The sequence below is a fragment of the Podarcis filfolensis genome (assembly GCF_964270895.1).
Source record: "Podarcis filfolensis genome assembly, chromosome: 1".
Classification (NCBI taxonomy): Eukaryota; Metazoa; Chordata; class Lepidosauria; order Squamata; family Lacertidae; genus Podarcis; species Podarcis filfolensis.
In genome coordinates, this window is record NC_139604.1 from 40,917,656 (window position 1) to 40,934,140 (window position 16,485).

At 43.2% G+C, this 16,485-nt stretch overlaps 1 protein-coding gene across 4 annotated transcripts in view; it reads right to left on the reverse strand.

The window, feature by feature from the left end:
* Positions 1 to 16,272, reverse strand: part of MGAT5 (alpha-1,6-mannosylglycoprotein 6-beta-N-acetylglucosaminyltransferase) — a 122,776-nt gene extending 106,504 nt beyond the window's left edge. For 2 of the 4 annotated variants that reach the window (XR_014540974.1, XM_083582273.1), the window contains exon 1: positions 15,930 to 16,272. The gene's annotated coding sequence lies outside the window, so the exon portion shown is untranslated. Of the gene's footprint in view, positions 1 to 15,229; positions 15,324 to 15,525; positions 15,654 to 15,929 lie in introns of those variants that run through there. The other 2 variants (XM_083582274.1, XM_083582275.1) reach the window with 2 other exon arrangements.
* Positions 16,273 to 16,485: the final 213 nt, after the last annotated feature.

A 16,485-nucleotide genomic window follows, 5' to 3' on the forward strand; every position in this document is an offset into this window, starting at 1 on the left:
AATTACAGCTCTTATCAACCCCAGAGAGCTCTGTGGGAGATGTGGTTGAAAGATCTGGAAGGCACCAGGTTAGCAAAGGCTGTGACTGGACTTCCTCTAATAGCGCCACTAATATCACAGTGCTAGTTGCTGACGATCTCAGTGTAGTAAAGAAATTGAGGGAAGATGTCAACCTGTCTTCATGCCCATTCTGCTGATTTATCCATGTGGACCGAAAAAAGTCCAGTGAAAATTAGCGTCCTCTTTTTCTACCTTTACTTTCAGGGCTGGTCCACCCATGAAGTAAGGTGAGGTGATTGCCTCAGGAGCAGTATCCATAGGGGCAGCAGATCCAGCCTCCAAGGAATGCCTCGCCCGCTGTTGCTACCACTGCCGTGGTGAAAATAAAATGTTTTAAATATAACAAATATAAATATATAATCAGGATTATAATGTGTGTTTCTACTAATAATACTGGAACTAAGAAATGATCTTGTAATTTATTTTTCTTTTAAAAATTTGTTATTGGCATTTTGCTGTAATTTTGGAGCTGATATGACTCTTATGCTATTACAATGGGAATAAATCAAGTCACAATCTAATTCATGAACAAAGAGAAATCTTATGATACTGTGCTTTAAAAGACAATTGGTGGTATGAAATTGTGGATTCGCTCTACAGGTGGTGGTGGTTGTTTTAAAAGTAGAAAGATCAAAGATCAAACCATCCGTATCTTCTCCCTTAGGCTTCACCAGAACTAAAGATAGATTATCTGTTCCCTTTGGGCTTGCTACCACAAAGCAAGATAGAAATATTGTTCTCCTGTCCTCTAAGACCTACCGTATTTTTCGCCCTCTAGGACACACTTTTCCCCCTCCAAAAATGAAGGGGAAATGTGTGTGCATCCTATGGGGCGAATGCAGGCTTTCGCTGAAGCCTGGAGAGCGAGAGGGGTCGGTGCGCACCAACCCCTCTTGCTCTCCAGGCTTCAGGAAGCTCTCCGCAAGCCTTGGGAGCCCGCGGGAGTTCCTGTCGGGCTCCCTAGGCTTGCGGATAGCAGCCTGCATCTCAAAGCCTGGGGCGCGCTGCATAGCACGCCCCGGGCTTCGGTTCCCCGACCTGGTTTGGAGGCTGGCGGCGGGGAGAAGTGCACTTCTCCCTGCCGCCAGCCCCACAAGCTCGGGGGACAGGGGGGAGGCAGAACACCGCCATCCCGCTGTCCCCCGACCTGGTTTGGAGGCTGGCGGTGGGGAGAAGTGCGCTTCTCCCTGCCGCCAGCCTAACAAGCTGGGGGACAGCGGGGAGGCGCAGCGCCACCATCCCGCTGTTCCCCGACCTGGTTTGGGCTTCAGGCAGATATCCGCAAGGCGTGGGAGCCCAGCGGGAAGTCACGCCGGTCTCCCAAGGCTTGCGGAGAGCTGCCTGTTCTGGGGGCTGGAGTCGGGGGAAGCTCGGGCTTCCCCCGCCCCAGCCCCGCGCCTGGGGGGAAAAATAATTTTTTTTTCTTTATTCCCCCCCCTCCAAAACTAGGTGCGTCCTATGGGCCGGTGCACCCTATGGGACGAAAAATATGGTAAGTGATGCAACCTTTTTAGCTTGCAGAACAGGTCTTTCCTCTTGTCAAAATGAATTAAGGATCATTGCTAATCTATCCTTAATGGTACAAATGCCTTCACTAATTTCCATCAATCTTTTCCTCAAATGCAAGCCAATCTGACCTCTTCCCAGCTTGCTTTCACTACTTTTTCCTCAGGTAAGCCTGTGAGAACTGGATATCCCACAAGCATAGGCCTACATTTATCTTCTACAATTATACTCTACATTCATTCTCTTTCCCACATAGTTCTTGTAAAAAAACGGCAGCTTGGGGCAGTGGGTGGGATTTCCTGTGCAAGTAAATAGAGTTCTGTATACATACACAAACTTTCCCTTTGGTTCATGAGGATTAAAAACATAGTAACAGCAGCCTCGGTCCACTACCAAATTCCCAGCTAAGAAGGCAGCCCACCAGAAGCATGGGTATCATACAATTATTCTAGACTTTTCCGGTGACTATTAATAGAGTCTCCTTCCAAAGAAATACAACAGTCCCTCAGGATAGTGATTGACAGCCTTCACCAAAAGCTGAGCAGCAGAGAGATGGGGTGACCAGCTGCTTCCACCTGTCATTAAAACAGGCTTTCAAAATACCATTTAACCATGGGTAGGCAAACTAAGGCCCGGGGGCCGGATCCGGCCCATCTTCTCAATCTGGCCCGCGGCTGGTCTGGGAATCAGTGTGTTTTTACATGAGTAGAATGTGTGCTTTTATTTAAAATGCATCTCTGGGTTATTTGTGGGGCATAGGAATCCATTCTCTTTTTTCCTCTTCAAAATATAGTCCGGCCCCCCCACAAGGTCTGAGGGATAGTGGACAGGCCCCCTGCTGAAAAAGTTTGCTGACTCCTGATTTGAACTATAAAGATCCTTTTAGAGCCAAGTACCAACTCCACAATTGTTGCAGCAGTGGGGTGTGCCTGAAGCAGGTTCCAGTTCATTGTGATCCATATGTAACAGTGATTGCAGTCAGCACTACTTGATCATGTTGCAAACTTCACTGGAACAGTTTTGGCTCCATTATAAAGTTCTTGAAACTCATGAGTAAGACTCTATGAAATAGGCTAGCTGCTGGCAAGGCCCCAGTGCAACATTTTGGACATTGCATTAACAATATTAAGCTCCCATGAGGCAGCTACATCTCAAAAACTTTGTTGTAGAGCTATTGAAGATTTGTAAGTGACAAGCCTCTGACTGTTTGGAAGTTGGGCTGGCCATGTTCCAGACAAATTAACACTTATAGAAGCCTCACTGATATCAATGTGGATTAAAATGTCCTTCACTTTGGCTCGAATGTACCTATTATCATGGTGACCTTCACAAGCCATGCTGCTATCTGTACACCTGTTATGGCTTAATTTTTTGAGTCACTGAAATCTGTTTGAGACGTCTTACCCAACAGTCCTCCATTGTCCATGGAGTATCAATGACATCTGGAGAAGGTTTTTTGAGACACAGTTGACTGAAGGAGGTGGGGAAGGATCAAGATGAACAACTTTCATTTCATGACCTTCATTGAGTTAGCTTATCTCAGGAGCTGAGCTTTTCATTTACAGTCGTCCTGGTAAGTAATATTCCCCAGAAAACTGTGCCTGGAAACCAGCTACAACTTGGCTAAGCAAAACTCCTTCCAAGGACATCAGTATATATACTTGTCTGGCACTATGCCCACATACTGGGTCACAATGATTATTCTAGCTGGAATGCCCATGCTTGTCTTGATTGACTTCATTGGCAATCATAGGCATGGTGCAGTCGTCAGAACTACTTGTGTGTCCCCAAGCACATTCCACAGTACTGATAAGCAACAGCAGCAGTGATCTAAAAAGAATGAGACATGATTGACCAGCTCTTCTGTCACTGCGTTCAAACTTACAGCTTTCAAAAACCCAGCCTTTTTATAAAAGGGCTCCTGCTGGTGTCCAAACTTTTTTCAAAGAGGGCCAGATCTGATGAAGTGAAGGGCCATGCAGGCCGACCAAAAGGCCAACCAAAGTTGTTAACCTTTTTTCAGGATTGAAGCTGTTGAGCTTTTTTTATGATTTTACCCCAAAGTTGTTGAGCTTTTTAAGGGTTGAAGTTGTTGAGGTTTTTTAGGATTTTACCCCAAGAAATAAACTGCCACAGGGACCGGATTGAACCAATTTGGCCCCCGAAATGGACTTTGGACATGCCTGAATCTTGCTCTTCCATATATGCAAAAAGTAAAACTCGTTGGCCAAGTGAGCAATCAAAACAAAAATGCCACTGGCTAAAAACTACTCAGAAACAGAAAGTACAACCAGAGACTCAACAGGAAAACAGAACGCACACCTACCTAATATAGTGTCTCATTTATGTTCCTAGGAAAGTCACTGAAATTCATATGAATAACTTTTTCAGTAAGAATTACAAAAACTATTTAAAAGTTTGCCTGTATCTGTTCTTAAGCAGATCTGTATCTGTAAAAGCAGCCATTTATGTAAGGCTTTGTCTGTTTCTATAAATATTCCTTTACCAGAATATTTTAAGAATTCCATCTATTTATAATGTTCTCTGAGCATCCCTATTAATAGGATGAAGGGTGTTTTTTGTTTTAGATTATTACACCACAACGGTCTCTCGGGCTATTTTAAAAGTCATTTTATTGGCCTTCATAATGCAAAATACAGAGGTAACATACCTCTCAAATACTTCTTGACAAGAAATGAGGCCTACTGATGCACCGAAGCCTAGCAAGAGGCTAATTACCATCACCAACAGACAATAAGAACAGAACTAAGACCTTTATTTATAACTAAGATTCACTGCACCACAAGAGTCCAGAATACAAACTTGGAATCCATTTTAATAATAATAAAAAAATGAAGTCAAAGGATTCAAAGGATTAAAACATGTAACATTTCACAAACACATTGATTCCCCCAGAGTCACATCCCAATTATGATATGGGAGGAAGAAATCTTCTTCCGGACTATAATGTAGAAGGCTAAAATATTAAGAGCAACCTCCATATAAAAGTTAAGGAGGCATACAGCAATCCTTCATGAACCCTCTCTCATCTAGTTAGTTCTCCATTTGTTTTTCTTGAATACAGAAAACTATGATTGCAGATGTGAGTCCATATGCAGTGGTGTTAAACACATTCACATAAATGAACTTTAAACTTATTCCTTAAAAACCACATACTTGACTTACTTTCATTGCAGCTGTATCATGAAACAACTGGAAACAAACACAACTAAACTAAAAGACACAACTTCTGGCCACCAGCCTTCAACAGATAACAAATATTAGATTATTAAAACAGAAGTAAATGACTATGCAATTTTATCTAATTAAGCAAGCACTCACACAGACTATGGATTCAGCTACATTAGCAAAAAAAAAACCCACTTTGAATGTGTTATAAACATGCAACACCAGATGGTGCCAGAGAGCAAAACAAATTTCTATGCAATTTTTACATAGCTTTTTTTCTTTAGCTTGAACAATTTAATTTCTGACTTATTTATAGTGGGAGTTTTTCCCTGTGTGTAGATCCACCTTATGAACACTTTAGCAGACCAACAGGTTTACAAGAAGACAATACTTTTTGTATTGTATTTTTGTATCTGCAAAGCAAATTTTCCTCAAGTGTCAGCATTTGATTAGGTGGGACATAGTATGAAGGTACATAACTGAGTAGGGCTGCATGGGTAACCCATGTATCTGCCTGAATATAAAGAGAAGAAAGAATAATTCCAATCTATTATAGTGGAACCCCTTATTTACGTCACAGGCTCCTGTTTCTATTCTAGCTTGTTTTGGCTTCTACTTGTGTTACCCATAATGAACCACACCCAAAAGCCCAACACCAGAAATTGCATAAGAAAGAAACAACATGAAATATGAAAAGAAAAGTGAATCATCTGCACAGTTCACAAATTGCTTCTACTTGGAACCTTGTATTGCAACCAATCAAGTATTCATATGTTCTGTATAAATGCATATAACCTGAGTAGGCTAATTTGCTCAGTCCATGACATCATGACCCATTCATCAACATCCCTGGAGCAGTATCATAGTTTTTAACAAACTTCATTATGCTTTTTTTAACAAATAAAAAGGTACACAAAAGGAACAGGTTTACATTTAATTGAATAAACATACACTCAGTTCTTTGTAAATGAAAAAAGGCAAGCACTCTGCTTAAAATATGGAGGATTGAGGCAAGGCTAATCAATCACTACTGGATTTGCATATAGCTAAATATGTCTTTTTCACAGCAAAGCTAATGGGAAGAAAAGAAGTCAGGTTCTGTTTTTAAAGTCAGTTTGTAGGCATCCCAGTTGGCATATTGATTACCTGCTTAATTTTGACAACTTCATTTTGTAGATGCATAGATCTGTACTGTTCTCAGCACACACTATTAGTTACAAATTGCTTCTGCTCAGTGAAATCCTAAATGAAACACAACCAACTTCCCAGGGAACCTCACCATAAATAACCTGCTCCAGGTCTATGCCCTATCATGCCTACCATGAGGGTTGCCATATTTCAAAAAGTAAAAACCAGGACACCCCAAAAGGCGCGATTTGTTGATTGACTTGCCTAAGAAAGTGCCACATTTCAGAAGGTGATCCTTCATTTAAACAAGCATGCATCTTGCTCAAACATTACATGATACAGCGTACAAGTAAGCACTATGCAAGTAAGGCAAGAAATATACAAACAACTCCTTTCCCAATTTCACTGCAGGATGGAAAAAGACAGTTGACTCAACAGTTCCCAGTAAAGCAAAGGACATCATTCCTGATCATATTCTGTATGCGAGCTTCTGGAAACATATGACTAGTTACTGTTGAAACAGAATGGCAAATTAAGAATGTCCAGATCATTCGAGCAAAGTTAATTTTTAGAACACTAAATAGATAAGGGTTTTGGCCAGTATAGTAAGGACCCCATAGTATTGAAAAGGAAAGCCCCAACCTTTTGTCCCACCTCTTTCTGCTTGCTGATCTCTTGAAAATAAAAGGGATAATTGGGGGTGCAGATGGGAGGAAAAGAGATAGGTATGAATTGATAGGGGAGCATATGATTGCTTGTTTGCGTGCAGCCAAAGTTGTCTGGCCCAAAGTTGCTGCAGAAGACTCATCAAAGGCAACAGGTGCTACTTTCTTCTTCTGCCTCTCAGGCTCTGTATCCTCTCTGAGAGGGTTTTGGCAGAATGGGAAAACAGAGTTAGAGTGATATATTTTGAATTTATTTTATTTACTTATCAATTTTATATACTGCCCCTCATCTGAGGATCAAAGGGCAGTTTACAGTATAAAAATAACGAACAAAAAAAAAATATCCACCCCAGATTAAAAGGCCATAGATTGTTTAATTAGGTAAAGGTCTGGGAGAAGAAGAAGGTTTTTGCCTGATGCCTAAATAGATGTAAAGAAGGTGCCAGGCAAACCTCCCTGAGGAAAGCATTCCACAAATGGAGAGCCACAGAAGAAAGTCCATTCATGAGTTGTTACGCTCCAGACCTCTCATGGAGGAGAGACACAAAAAGAAAAGCCTCAGGTGATGATCACAGAGTAATGTAAAAGGAGGACAGGCTACATTCTTTCCTACTGAGGCCCCCTGCATCACACACATCAAGAATCTGTTCTGGGGGACTAAGGGGTTCTGGGGAGACAGCATGGAAGGTGGTACAGGGTAAGGAGAAGTTGGAGAGACAGACAAAAAACCACTTCACCATTAGCAAAGCTGCAATTCAAGGGTCACAAATTGATTGCAATTCATTATTTCCAACGAAAGCTGTAAATAAAGTGTACTCAAAGATGAATACTTGAGGAAACTGTCACTTTTCTCTAGTTCCAGGTCCATATATAAGGGTCGTTTGATCATATTTTCCAACTTCACCGGTAATTTCACATCAAGTCCTCTAGCACAGTTTCCCCCAACCTTGTGCCCTCAGATGTTGTTGGACTTCCAACTCTCATCATCCCTTACTATTAGCTAAGATGGTTGAGGATGGTGGGGGTTGTAGTCCACCAACATCCTGGAATTCCAATTTTAAGAATTCTGCTCTAGGGGAAATAAACTTTCAGAATACATTTATTCTAACACTGAGAGGTGTGCTCATATACATGCTTCGCATGCCAAGAGTTCCAGGCTCAATCCGTTGCATCCCCAGGTAGGCTGTGAAATTATGCAGCCTGAATCTGTAGAGAGCTACTTCCAGTCAGTACTGAGAATACTGATGAGTATTCTGGCATGGTATAAGGCAGCTATCTCATGTTCCCTTGACCACAGGAATGTTTTCCTGCTACCTGTTCCATCCCTGCAAATCAGAAGGCTCTGGATATCCATCCTTGGGACGCAGGAGGGTCTCATCACTACTGATGAGTTGTCACACCTTTTCTCATCTGGATTTTAGTTTATTTTGAGGCATTTAAAATCTCTTTTTGATTTCAGCTGTTCCTGCTTTAAGCTGCTAGGAAAACTGTCCTTAAATGATGTCTAAATTATCTATAATTGAATTATTTTAAATAAAACTACTTGTCACCAAAAAAACCAACCCCCAAATTACGATGATATCCAATGTTAAGTCACACTTTTAGTAGATACCAAAGGATTTAAGTAGCATAGTTTGATATTGCCCTTAGATGAGGCATAGGCAAACTTGGTCCGCCAGATGTCTTGGGACTACAACTCCCATCATCCTTAGCTAACAGGACCAGTAGTCAGGGATGATGGGAGTTGTAGTCCCAAAACATCTGGAGGGCTGAGTTTGCCTATGCCTGCCTTAGATTAATAAGACCAGTCATTTTATTATTTTAAAATTAAGGATGTACAAATTTGATTTCTCTAACTGGAGGAGTAGAGTCACTGAAATCAATGGATTCAAGTAATTTAGTTGGATATTACCCATAGATTATTAGAAGCATCATTTATAGAATGCTACCAGCTGTTCTTCTCTTTTCTTGAAAAAATTAAGAATGTACTTTTTTTTTCTCTAGCAGGAAAATATCTTTCTAAAGAGGGTTGTACAACACTGCAACATGTGACCTGGCCATTTTTCAGTCTGGCCCTGGGATTCCATTATTGAGTTTTCATCAACATGTACCATACTGCCAGTCTCATAAAGTCAGCGCCATCCTTATAACAACATTTTGGACTCTGCCTCCTTCGTCTTTTTATCTTTTCTCTAATTATCTTAACAGGAAAGTAGTACTGAAATGCAGAAAATACACTGGTGCTAAGACAGACGTAGAAATGTACCAGGCTAGTTGCCTAGATAGCTTGACAACTGAGAGCCTGTGTTTGGATGATGACTAGCATACTGATTTCTTAAGAATCTCAATTTTCTGGTTGCGAAATGTGTCTCCAGCGCTTAAGTTCCTTAGGTGAACATGCCCTGAGCAACTTCGCCCAAATTGCAGCAACTGTAGCAGAACACAGCTACTCTGTAATGGCCAGCAAGAAGCTCTGTAGTCAAAGGAATATAATTACAAAAAGTCTAGATTGTGGTGCCGGAAATGCAACCAGAACTCAGAGTGGGGAGAAGCCACCTGACTGTAGACTGTGGTGTATCTACAGGTTTTCTGTTCAAGTGCAGAACCTGGTCTCTGGCAACTGACTTTAGCAAGTTGCTAGTCATATGTACTACATTCAAAAATGGGGCCCAAGTTGCCTTGGCGTCAATGTCAGCGATTTATGGCACATGTGACTGCGTCTGCAGCCTTGTAAATCTAACCAGGCAGATACAAAAGGCAGAAACCGAGAAAGCTGGTTTACTCCAGTTACTAGGCACATTTGTAGGCTCCTCCCCTCTAATAATTAAAAAAAATTCACAAAAAATGAGCTCTTCATAATTTATATAAGACAATATACTATGAACCATACCAGAAATGATCACACAAGCATGCAAAAAAGTTGTGTTAAACACCTACTAGTATGCTGCTCTGATCTGTGCCAAATTTTGTAATTAAGTCTAACCTTCATATTTTCATTACATTTTAAAGAAACAGGACAAAGACTCCCAATGCTTGGAATATTACTTTGTTGTTCTCTTTACAAGCTTATATCTGTCCATTAGGCTCCTAAGAATCTCAGTGAGGTTTACAACACACACACACACACACACACACACACACACGGCAGCAAAACAACAACAACAAACAAACAAACACTACCTAATAAAGCTAATGATTCAAGAAAAACAGAGCAACAGAGACTTAACTCCAGTAGTACAAATGCATAATCAGATGGATAGCTCACAGGAACAACACAGAAATTTTATGTAATGTCACCTCTGTCACAACATTTTAATTCTCTTTTTTTATATGGACACCTACTGTCTTGAAATGCTCTTGATGCAATCTTTGACGGATGCCATAACAAAATTAATTTGTTACTTGATTTAATAGATAGTTAAGTTTTGGCTCTTGTTGATGCAATTTCCAGACTTTGAAGTCTGGAAATTGTGTTCTAATTATGGATTTCTATTTTACACTTGGTATTATATTTTGCAAGCCACCTTGAGCAATGACTTTCAAGGTAGGGCAAGCACTAGGCAGGTTCATAGAGTCAAAGAACTGTAGAGTTGGAAGCTGTGTTAGAAAGTGATATGAAAGCTAGGAGCTAAATGACACCTTAAACCTAGGTTATGAGTGCAACAACGGAATGTCTAGACACAAGTTTTTATAACAAGAATACAAAGCTGAAAATGAATGAACAACAGCTAAAATATTATGCTCATTTTTCACGTGGTCTAGTCCTTCACCTGCCCACCCCCCTAATATTCTTAAGAGGGTCTCTCCTCCAGTCTTCAGAGAGTAGCTGGAAGTGCAGAGGTAGGAAAAGGTCCTCCTTTGCTTCTAACTCTGCAGTTTTAATCTGAAATCTTAGGTCTAGTACTGCGCCCAGTGCTCAGAAACTGCTCGCACTAATTAAATTCCCTGTCACAAAATGCACCTAGAACAATAGGAGTTTTGAACACTGGTTGAGAGGGCCCCCAAGGGTAACCCTAGTCTAACTTCCTGAAATGCAGGGATCTCAACTCTCCAAAACAACAGTTTTCTTGGAGACTTAGGGGAAGCCCTGTGAAAGGACTTCTTCCTGCAAAATGGGGTTTTCTCCAATCTCTCGCCCCCATGCACTCCCTGAATTTGGTTCAGGGAAGTCTGAAGAACTCCCAGTAGAACAGTACACAGGGAGAGGAGGGAGGGATCATTCTGCCTGACAAGCTGAGATGCACCTTAATGGCTGTCTTCATTATCAATCAAATATCAAGGATGATGGAAAAGGAACTTAACAGTTGGATTTTTTTATTTTAAAAAAAACCCCTCACTTGGAAATTTACTACTGTTTTCACACAAATGATAGACATGGAGGAGTTTACCAATGACTGTTAGTCAAGCTGCGGCAACAGGGCTTTCCTATGCAGTGGAGCAGCATACCAGAAACTGAAGACAAACTAGAGATAGCCGCTGCATTCATCCCACACTGTTAAGAACCCACTGATATCTAGCCAAGCTCTGTTAAAAGCAGGAAGTTGGGTTAGTTAGCCCTATTCGGCTCCATCAAGGCAGTTGTTATGACTGCATCTCACAGAAGCACCAGGAAGATTTTTGAAGAATCCATAGGCTTTCACCTTCTTTACACTAATGCCATGTATGCATTACTGTTGTCTGTACTGAACAGATTTGTCTCACTTTGGAGAATCAGAATAGCAGAATTCTACCACACCATTAGTACCTCAGCCAAATATATTAGGCAAGCATATCCAATATGAGACTGTTGCTAAATGTAGACCTAAGGAGCAAAACAGATCATGTTAACATTTTCGTAACTAAATTTAATTATGATCAACTGGAGTTTCCCCATCAATTCCAAAGGGTGTTGGGTCATATTTTTTCTCTCTCTTTCCTCAAAAGACAAAAATAAATAAATACAGCTGTGGGAATTATTAGGTCACAATATAGAGAAACCACATTTCTCATGCCATCACATCTGCCAACACAGTCCCTTGGCATCCCCACCGCTGTTCAAGAAAACAACAGAAGATGAACATGTACAAGCAGCAATAATTCATCTAACATGTAGAATTTTTGTTTTATCAGCACAGAGAGCTATGATATTTACATGCATTCAAGCTGACAGACTTTTAGGATCTAGGATGGGGAAAAATGATTCTGAGGAGACAAGACGTGCAAGAAAGATTATAGCTGTCTCAATCCTATCCATGTCAACTCACTGCTGAGTTCAGCTAAGCTTACTCCAGGTAAAAGGATACAGGAGTGCAGCCTTAGGCACAGCCTCATTTTTATTTATTATTTTGCATCCTTCAGCAACCAGACATCTGATTTTTTTTCCAGCTCTACTCTGAAGATAGCATGATTGAACACTTATGGGGAAGACTGTGGGGAGATTTGAGGGGTTCAGACCACAGTACTTTTGAACTCAAGCAGTGCAGCACAATAGGACATTTATCTATAATGTGCAGAAAGTCTGATACACTAGATACACTGAATGGGCAACTAATTAATAAAAATTTCTACTTCCAATAAGGTTTGTTTCAAGAAGAAAACATCTATAAATTTGTATTGTAGCATTATTATTTAAGCTCTAATTTCTAGCAGATGAATAAATTACGATTCACTTTTATTAACTATACAAACTATATTACTGTGCCTCAATGTGCAAGGTTTAGGAAATATATTAATGGAGGATTTAAGCCATTAAATTTTTTTTTATGAATTTCAATGGGGGAAAATGTAAGGTTCTACACTTAGACATGAACCAGTTGCATAAATACAAGATGGGGGACACCTGAATTGCCATGTGAAAAGGATATAAGGATCCTAGAAAACCACGAGCTTAACATGCTTTAACAGTGCGAAGCAGCAGCAAAAAAAGCTAATGCTATTTTAAGCTGCATTTAGTGTCCTGATCAAGAGAAGTAATACTCTTAATCTATTGTGCCTTGGGAGTTACTGTGTCCAATTATGGGCATCACAATTTAAGGAGGAAATTGACAAGCTGGAATGTGTGTAGATGAGGCTGACCAAGATTATAAAGGGTCTGGAAACCAAGCCTTAGGAGGAATGGTTGAGGGAACTGGGTATGTTTAGCCTGGTAAAAAGAAGACTAGGAAGAGATATGATAGCCATCTTCAAATATCTTAAGGACTGTCAAATGGAAGATTGAACAAGCTTGTTTTCTCCTGCTCTGGAGGGTAGGACTCAAACCAATGGGTTCAAGTTACAAGAAAGGAGATTCCAACTAAACAAGATGATTAACTTTCTGGCAGTAAGAGCTGCTCGACAGTGAAATGGACTTCCTTGGGAGGTTGTGGACTCTCCTTCCTTGGTGGTTTTTAGGTAGAGGTTAGATGGCAATCTGTCATGTATGATCTAGTTGAGATTCAAGCATTGCAGGGGGCTGGACTAAATCACTCTTGGATTCTCTTCCAACTCTACAATTCTATGAATTTTTAATCTCTACCCACTAAAAAACATATAGGTCCTGATACATGAGCAATCAGAACACCTGTGGACCTTTGTGAGGAATTTGCATATACAAGGAATACAGAATTGAACCAATAAGCTAAGTTATGACACACAATTCAAGTTATGACACACAATAAATCATAATCACAGCATGCCAAAATGAAGCATCCTTTCAAAATCACAAAGATTTTGGAACACTCTACCAACTTCACATTTTGGGATGCTTATATACCTCTGATTTACAGTGGAGAAGTTTAAGCAAACTTGAGGCTAAATACAGAAGTCAGTCAATACCACAAAGTTATTTTCTACTTCAACACTAAAAGCCAGTGTTCCCACTCATTGTGTTCTGTGCAATGTTCCTCTCACAGAGCATAATAAACCTTTTGGCCATCCTTGCCTAGGAAAACAGAAGTATACCTCATTATCTTTTATCATGAGTATGCTTGCTCTCCCTGTATTGTTTACTGTCATTTCATGCTGTGCTATATTTGAATTCCACTGTGGAATGAACCCATCTCACCGCTCTTTTCCATTCTGTATAAAATTATCATTTATATTAGCAAAAAAAAGTGACAGCATGCTACACTGGACTTGGGAATTTTAATGCCCAGATTTAACATTCTGGCTTTGCCATATTTAGCATGAAGTGTGCTACATTCTGAAGTAGCTTTAGGTATGGTGCCACTGTGGCATTACTACCCAGCAACAGAGGGAATAGAAATTTAATAAATAATAACAACAATATATGACCTTTTAAACTATGTGTGGGGTGAGAAGCTTATTGTTTTTGTTTGTTAATATATATTTTTGCTATATATTTTTGTGTTTTTATACTGTAAACCACCCTATGATCTTTGGATGAAGGGCAGTATAAAAATTCAGTATAAAATGTCAATGTAATGTTGACATACCAAGTTTGCTGGTGTGGCCAATTCCCACCCCCTAGCCATACATACAGACACATGTCATTTCCAATAGCACAAAGAGAGATATTACAACCACAAGACAACAGCTGTAGGTGCCTTTCAGTGACCTCAGGTTCCCTATGGACTTCCTAGCCACATATTTGTGTGTTTGTGTGTTGGGAGACAATAGCTTTAGGGAAATACAAACTCTGGCTCAGCTGCTGAATTTCTGAATCCACCCTGAGTCTCTTCCTGAAGTGCAAAGAAAAGCTTGAAGTGCACACCGTAGGGGACCAGGCCCCTTTGTTCCTGCACATACCTCCAATGCAAATGCTTTGACATTAAGGCTGGGTATAAATGCAGCAGATGAATGATAGTCCGCTGCAACACACACACACCTCCCATCTCTCACTACAATCTCAGGGAAGCATCACATAATCCACCAGCCCAAACGGAAGGCGGGGTGGGCAAAAGAAGGCCAACAAGTGTTCCTTCTGCTGGGTGACACAGAAAAGAAAAGGCATTGCAGCCATCCCTCAGGGCCATGAAGATACTTGGCGGAGTATCTTTACTGGCAAAAGCTGCATCCCTCCCTCGGAAATTGGGCTGGGAACATCACCACCAGCTTGTTGGCACTGGGAGGGTGGGGGGAGGGAAGAGAACAGGAGAAAAAAGACTTTTCTTTCATGGAAGACCAATAATAGCTCTCCACAAAGACAAAGGCTGGAAGCAAACAGCGGTGCACGTTAGGAACCAGAGCCTGAAAAAGCCAGGAAGAGAGGCAAGGGGGCTCCCTCATTCCACTGAAACACTTTGATATATCCAGTAATAATGTTTACTATATTCCCTCGAGAAAAGATAGCAAGGTGGCAGACTCTGCTCAGGGGGACGCACAAGGCAGGGGAGTGAAACTCGAGCCTGCCGCCCACCTGCCCCACCAAGGGAAAAGGCCCCTTAGTAGGAGGCAGACGAAAAGGGCAGGAGCATCTGCTTTGCCTACAGAATGTCCCAGGTTCGATCCCCGGCATCCCCAAGCAGGGAGAGGCACTGCACGTCGATGGGGACCGACCTGCCCCAACGGCCTGACTCCCGCGTAAGGCAGCTTCCCAGGTTCCTATTTCTCCACCCAGCCAACCTGGAAAGTAGACGCAGGTGTGGCAACCTGTTCCCCATATCTCGTGGCCAGGAAGAATGGGGATTTGGGGTGGGGTGGGGGAGAAGCAATTAACTGTCCTAATGATAGGAAAAAGCCCCCCCCTCCCTTGTTGGTCTTACCCGCCTGACAAAAGCAGAGGAGAGAAAAGGGACCGGATAACACACCCTCGTCGTCCACACTGACAGGGAGGGAGAGGGAGATAGGGAAGTGACTGTGCACCGGACGCGGCCACCACGCGGGACGCGCTGGAGAGCAGGAAGCAGAAGCCACCTTGTCCCCCATCCATTCCTCCGTCGAGAGAGGAGCGCCCTGGCAGAGCTGCCCTGCCTCCAGAAGGCAAGCGAGGGCGAAGCAGCATTTTAACCGCGCTCTCCACCCTATAGGCGCAGGCAGGCAAGCAAAGGAGCAGACCTACTCCTCTGCCCGCCTCTGCTCCGGCACACGAGGGGGAATAGTAAGCTCTTTCTTCCACCGCTCTCCACCCCCCTCCGCGTAAATGCGGGCGAGGAAAGGCGAACTGCTTCCATCCTGACCACACAGAGAGAGGTGGGGGCGGCGGGAGAGAGGAGAGGAGCAGCACGTTTAACTACGGCGGAGTAAGGAGGGAGGGGAGACGGAGCCACTGCACTCCGCTCCCCCCCCCGCCCCCCGCAGTCCTTCCCCGGCGCCCGGCAACGCCGTTGCACACCCCGCCGGGCCCTCGCGGCGCTGCGAGAAGCCGCGTTTCCAAGCGAGCTTCCCGGTGCTGCTCTCGGGTTACACGGGGGCAGAGCAGAGTGGAGCAGAGAGAGAGACAAGCCCCGCAACCCCGCTGCTTACCAGCTTCGCCGGCGAGTCGCCCCGCCGCCTTCCTCGCCCATCCTACTCTCCCAAGCGCGGCCGGGGCTTGGCCCCCCCGCCGGACTGGCGGGGAGGCCGGACCTGGAGCAACGCAGTAGTGGCGTCGGAGGCGGCGGCGCTCGGCGCTCGGCTTCTTCCAAGGGCCAGGCTGGCCACTGCAGCGCCTGAACCCCGCGCGGAGCGGCCCGTGCTTGGCGGCTCCTTGTGCGCCGGCTCCTGCGGCAGGGTCAAGGAGCCCGGGCCGAGCAGGGAGCGTCTACGAGCCTCCCGCCCGGCCGGGAGCGTGTATAGCAGCCTCGCCTCGCCGGAGAGCCAGGGAGCGTCTGCAAAGTGCCCACCCTGGCGGCGAGCGCGCGCAAACGAAAACAACAAGGGGCGGGGGGGGGGAGAGAGCCGCCTGCCGCGAAAGAAAGGGAGCGTCTCCAAAGTGCCACACTCGTATCCACCGGCCTGGGAGAAAGGCCGCAGCAAATCAGGACTCATGAGAGAGAGAGGCTCTTGGCAGGCCTCCGCGGAGGCGCATGACACCGTGTGA